The following is a 6,544-nucleotide window of genomic DNA, read 5'->3' on the forward strand; positions in this document are numbered from 1 at the left end:
ATTAAAGAACCTTGCGGGCGCGTTCTTGGACGAACGGCGGTCGCACGTTTTGGTCTAAATTCTTCGTGCTCTACATCACGGTCGTAAGAAATCGTCAATTTGGCAGCGGTGACGCACGAGAGTCCAGCGATATCATTACGAAAATGCTCAAGGAGAGTTTTCCAGATTCGCCGGAACTCGGTTAAAGAGGAAAGAAGAAAGAACGAGAGAAAGAGAAAGGAAGAAGGAGAATCCTGGTCGCACAAAGGGACCCGCGCGCACGAATATGAATTCTTATTTTACCGATGAGGTAAAATATTGGAGCTGCTCGCATCCGCTGGGGTGGGTCCATCGGAGCGTCCATAAATAAGATTTCATCGTGTAATACGTAATATCGCGTGCGCCCTATCCATTGTGTATTTTTATCTTCATTCACTTTGCATAATTTCGCCCGCGGTCCGCAAACTCATCCTCCCCCCCTCCCCCCTTTAAATCGCCGAGCCGCGGCGTCGTCGTTTCGCGTTGCGTAACTGAGAAAAATTGATCGATAGCATCAGTATTGTATCTTCTCCATACGGAATCCCGTAGCTAAAACATTGTGAAAAATTGTTTAGCTGTTATCTAAAGTCAAGCCGACAATGGAGGCACTCTGTTTTCCAAATTGTTCAATGTTAAACAGTCGAGGAATCTTTGAAAATCAGAAGCTACGAAGAGGAAGCGCAAAAGCTATTACGCTCGCACTACGTTGAATGCGATTACGCATTCTTTTTTCCTCTCTACTCATAAAAAATATATGAAAAAAGTGCGCGCAGTGAGATTCCCTTCGGGAATGCCGCGTTAAACGAGGGAATTAAGGGGGCTGAAGGGTGCTCGTGGTTTTTCATCATTCTTCATCTTTTATTCGAAGGAACACGCGATTCTCGGGACTCGGACGGAGATGTCGGTGATGCCGCGCTCCTAACGCGTATAAGCGTAACTAGGTAATCTAGAAAATTGGCGAATAAATTTTGCGAGAAAGCGCGTGCGCTAATTCATCCGTAAAAAAAAACTAGCAAAAATGTACAAATTATATTTTACCGTTACCACAGATTCATTTAGAAATATGAAATATAAACGTATTTTATTGTATTTGAATAATTGAATTTATAAAAAAAAATTTAAATTCTAGTAAAAATATCACTTTTCTTGGGATACACGCGCACATACATACACGCGCGCGCGCGCACGCATCACCGTTCTCGATGATATCGCTTGCAAAACTCGCTATTCCACATCGCGAGACTGCATCAAGCGGAATAAGTAATCCAATCGGAAAGAAAACGGATCTTTTTGACTATTTACTTGGATTCTTATCACTTCGAGATTCTCTCGCGCGAGATTGCGCGATTTCCTCGGGGAAGAGATTCAGCGTGCAAAGGGATCGGTTCAACGCGCGGAACCCTCGTTCTAATGTTTACCATTTATCACGGTGCTCCCGATTGCCTTTCGGATGACAAAGGATCATGTGTAGCTCCAACTCCTCTCGTCATTTCTTTACGCGGTACCCCCCTTTTTTTTATTTTGCGGAAACGCGTGCGTGCTGGCGCATAACTTCCAGATGTCGCGTAGGCTTTATCGCGCGGACACCTGTCCTACTTACAGGCTCGTTATTATCGGAGCCTCTTATCTCGTGCCTCTGCCGATCTTTTCAAAGTGAAGGATTACATGGTCGCGCTACTCGCCAGCACGCTCGACTCGTTTCAGAATTAATAAAAGAAAGAAGATAAGTATATAAAAAGGGTGTGTACATTAGCGTATTACGTTGAACTCCCCTATACAATTCCTTTCACTTTCACACAAGCGCAGACCTAGATTGTCGAGAATCTAGATCGTCGCGTCTGTTGAAAAATGAATTTTTTATGGAAAACGCGTACACTTAACCTTTAATAGCAAATCATGTTCCACTGTTAATTAGTTTCAGAAAACTCGTACTGTTTTCTTCGTCTTCTTTTTTGCAGAAAGGCAATCACTTAAAATCATGACGAGCCGATTTTTATCTGCCCATTATCTCATCGTATTATTCAATAATCAATTTTCACACTAGAAAAATCATCGCTCGATTGGACATTGCACTTCACAGCTGGATACGCATCGGGCGGGGTCATATCGAAAGTATCGAATACCTATAATTAAACGTATAGAATCAATTATACGATGGGGCTGGAAAAAAAAAGTTGCTGCATAGTCGATGAGCTGCCCGGCGCTGTGCGACATGCACGGCGCACGTACGCACGTACGAAATAGCATTTAGTTAGGTCCAGTTATGGGATCTCGCTAGATTAGGGGTTATTAGGTGTCGGTGTCCCTGTGTTTCGAGCACGGCCCCTCATAGAGTGCTGTTTAGACCGAGGCGTGTGTGCGCTGTGTTTTTGGTTTCGACGTTTTTGGGCACCGCGGTCCCTGGCAGCCGCGTAACGTGTTATTACGTGTCTGGCGGTCTATGGGCAAAGAGAGAGAAGAAGAGGGCACGTGAAAAAAAAGAAGGATCAGGAGAGGAAGGAACGAGAGCGGGATGGTGCGTGGATCCATCTCGACCACAGCAACAACCCCCTGAGCCAAACTAAATCGGGGCCCGTTGTGCCCCACGGGCACAGTGCCACCAGTGTCTCTCAATAAAGATTATACAAATTGCTTAAAGACTTTCGCAAACGATTGCGATACGTCTTGTTTAAAATGCTTCATCGATAAAAGGAAATTGCAGTGAGGCGAGTGAGATAATGGTACATAATACTTAGTTTACAAATGTACAAAAATAAACATTATTAAACGTTAATATTATTAAATTTTATTACAATGATATTAGTTATTGGTAAGATATTATTAAATAAAATCAGACGCCTGAATTTTACGCTCAACATAAAAGGGAAACAAGCTGACGTTTTTGCCATAGCTATTATTTCACGTGTACATCGTGAAATAAAAAAATAAGAGTCCATTATGTACGAGGCGGACGAAGGAGAGGAAGCACTTTTGAAGAAGGCGCGATTAAAGGAAGCCCGAGATCGTCCTTTCGTGGCTATGATGAATTTCGTCATTCCGCTAAAACAAGGCAAAAGCGCAGCGATGCTCTGGGCGAATCTTTAGTATGCGAGGATAGGGTTGCAGGTCGTTATATTATTCAATAGCTGTGAGTCCGGGGAGAAGAAGCGTTTCTTCCAAGAAGCCGATGTAGTTTCAGATAATAGACCGGCGAATTGGGATATAACGTGTCTTAAATTGTCTAATGAGTGTCCGAAGGGTATTACGAGTCCAAGGTCACCCTATTTTTTCACGGAAAGGACTATTATCTTAGAAATGCATCGAGATAAAATGTTTGCGAGATTAAATCCCAATAGATCGCGCCGTAAACTGTCTACACCGAGTTTCCATAGAGTTACGTAAGTCGACACTAGCATTGTTCCTTTGACATTCAATGAGTATCAAAAACAGAACGACTTTTGTTATTAAATGAAAATATCCACTTTCTACAATTTCGTAATTTTTACACTATGCACTATGAAATCGTCATGTTTTTAAAGAAATAAACAAGTTTCAGTAGTGTATTCGTAGTATATTCTCTTATGGTGATGAAGAGAAAAAAAGATTCTCATTTACAGAATATATTTATGAATCAAACATATTTGCGCCTTCTCAAAAATAAAGTTATTAGACGTGAATTTCATTCTTGTGCGATAGAAGATCCCTTTCTAGCTATAGTATTTTCTGTCGAATCCTTTGCAAAAGGTAGAATAGACAGTGCGCCTTGTTCGTCGGGAAGAAGGGAACTAAGGGTGCGGGGGATTCGATCGATTTTTAAAGTAACCGCAATATTTGACAGCTACAGCCCACGGCCATGGTTTTGGCGCCACCTGTTTCACGACCCTCCGGCCTCTACACGAACACCACAAACACGTGCGTTTCACAACTCGCATCTCACACACATACACGCACACATACGTACACGCATGAGAGAAAGAGGGAAGTAGAATCCACCGGCGCGCGTCTGCGGTCCATGAGTAACTGCACCATGCCGGCAGACACGCCGCCAATAAGTGAACATCAGTTGTGTTCAACACCCTCGCTTTGTTCCACCCTCGTCGCGCGCTTACGCACCGTTCTGAAATCCAACGGCCCACGACATGCCGCAACGACCTCGATTCCGAGGCTGTCAAATCTACGCGATCAATTCAGTGCTTCTAGCTTGTATTTCTAAAATAAAACCACCCCTGCGCACGAAGAGGAATACGTTTCGTTTGCGTATCGAAAGAACGGACATTTCGATATAACATTTCAATACTTCGCAGATTGAATAAATTAGCTGAAATATATTTTTATTCCCCATTCTAAAATAACTCCTGAATGTTCGTTTAAAAATCTGTCAGTTCATATCTGTTTGCAGTTACGAGTTATGGAAGATCAATGTTGAGCTATATCCGCAAACAAATTGGTTACGGAATCCACTTGACTACCGTGAACAGCCGGACGAAAGTTGAGTACGCAAGAAGGAGAATTGAGTTGACAACGTCAGTGATGTATGTAGGAATGACCTCGAAGTCCGTGGGCGCGACCCTCCTGCGAATATATCGAGGCCTTTGGACGACATTACGGTGTTATATGCGCGGTGTGCCACGGAGAGACATTGATTTATATGAGCCGAGAGTCAACGGCTGGTGGAACACCTCAACCTTCCTGGAATATCCTTCGGCAGCGAATCTGCTGTGAGTTTTCCAGGCGAGCCCTTCGAAGAAACAATTTTTTTCTTCCGCAAGGAATGAATCAGCCCGGCTGTTTTTCATGAAGAAAAAGTATCAATTTTTAACATCTTGGCAGAGTAGCATTTTTTCTCAATCAATAACATTGATCGAACAGGAAAAAAAATTGCATTGCGTTAGTCGAACTCGACATTATAACTTGGGATGTTTTCTCTGTGAAAGTCGTTGCAATAAAAAGTTAATAACATTTTATTTACGTCCTCAGAATCTATCGCATTCGACAGCTCACACCAAAATCGAGTATCACATGCTCAAAGGAGTCTCGTGGGCTGATAAGTCTGGGAGTTAGTTTAGACAGGAATTCACGTATCGATTCGATTTTGACGGAACGTGGACATTATTTATTTTAACCCCAGCAGTTTGACCGATCGGGTGGGACGGTGGGTGCATTCTTACGGGGAGTCACGTATCCCGGAGGTGGCCGGAGGGATGACGATGGAAGGCGATATATTGGCATACCTAAACCAAAAAGAATTTCTAACGTGTACGTATCCTTGTTCATCGTAGACTTTATCCTCTTTTCACCCTCCTCATTTTCTCGAGGCGCACGTCTTTCCGTCTGTCTGTCTTTGCTCGTCGTTGGTCAAACTTCTCGCCGATGCAACACGCTCAATTGCGGATGTCGAGGGTGTGATAGATGCCCTTCCGGCGTAGGAATGCGAGACGAGCCTGATGGAATGGAGGATGACACGTGGCGAAAATATCCCGATTCTGAAATACCGTCGACTCAAGAAACTCAGCGTATACATGCATTTTTCTGTTAACTATTCATGCAAAATATCCCTGAAATGATAAAATTTTTTTCATTTTTAATCAAGTATTAAATACGTTTAATTTTAATTGCATTAAATTAAACGGTCGCAAGGTATTAAGAAGCAAAGAATGTTGAAAGAACGGAAAGGCGATCGATGACATTTTTATATCGCAATTCATAACACGTATTCTTTTTCCACGAGACGATACAAAAGTACACGTTTCTTTTTTATCATGAGGAAATGTCGCTTATCATATTCGATACGACGAACATCTCGCGGATAAAACACGAGTCGGGCGTAGGCCGAGGTATAATCCAGGGTGGCACATAAAGCGACGTTCATCACGTACAATAGACAGCCATGAAGCAAAACGCCGAGCCGCGGCCGTAAACTGGAAATATGTCAAAGATAATAAAACAATTAGCCATAAAACATAACGACCCCCGTATGTGCCGTATATCCGATGCGATGCCACGCGGCCGGTGAGGAACGGCGAATGCGAGCGACGGGAATGGCGCAAGGGGGCCACAGGATGGCACGGCGATTGTAAGTAGAAAAAAGTCGCCCGAAACAATGAAGCGAAGGGAGACTCTATCCAACATCGGCGCGCGTCTCGGGGAAGGGATTTACATATGTTTTCGTGGTAATAAGTGTTTCCAGCAACCCCGCGCGCGTATTTCACGTAATCGCCCTCGAGATAAATATCGTCAGAACGTGCCAAGTAAATCGACCGTTTTTACGAGTGTTATAAATGCATCGCGCGACGATATGCTGTGATAATTCTGATTCAACGATAACGTATCTTGGAATACGGAAACTGCGATCGCGTGAATTAACGCACAGTTGGAATTAAATAAACTCTTATAACGGATATAAATTGAAAACGCAAAAATTCTTTTCCTTTCCATGACATTAGCTACAACAGAGTTTTTGAGAGAGCGAAAGTCGCTTTGCAAAATCATGTCACGAACTCAAGGTCGTTCGAATTTCAGTCGAGAGAATAGAGAAGCGCGAGAGGGA

At 43.2% G+C, this 6,544-nt stretch overlaps 1 long non-coding RNA gene across 1 annotated transcript; it reads left to right on the forward strand.

The window, feature by feature from the left end:
- Positions 1-498: 498 nt before the first annotated feature.
- Positions 499-5,609, forward strand: LOC120359245. The gene is made up of 2 exons (XR_005576058.1): positions 499-2,738; positions 4,397-5,609. It is a non-coding gene; the product is annotated as an uncharacterized LOC120359245 (long non-coding RNA).
- Positions 5,610-6,544: the final 935 nt, after the last annotated feature.

The sequence above is a fragment of the Solenopsis invicta genome, chromosome 12 (assembly GCF_016802725.1).
Source record: "Solenopsis invicta isolate M01_SB chromosome 12, UNIL_Sinv_3.0, whole genome shotgun sequence".
Taxonomy (NCBI): domain Eukaryota; kingdom Metazoa; phylum Arthropoda; class Insecta; order Hymenoptera; family Formicidae; genus Solenopsis; species Solenopsis invicta.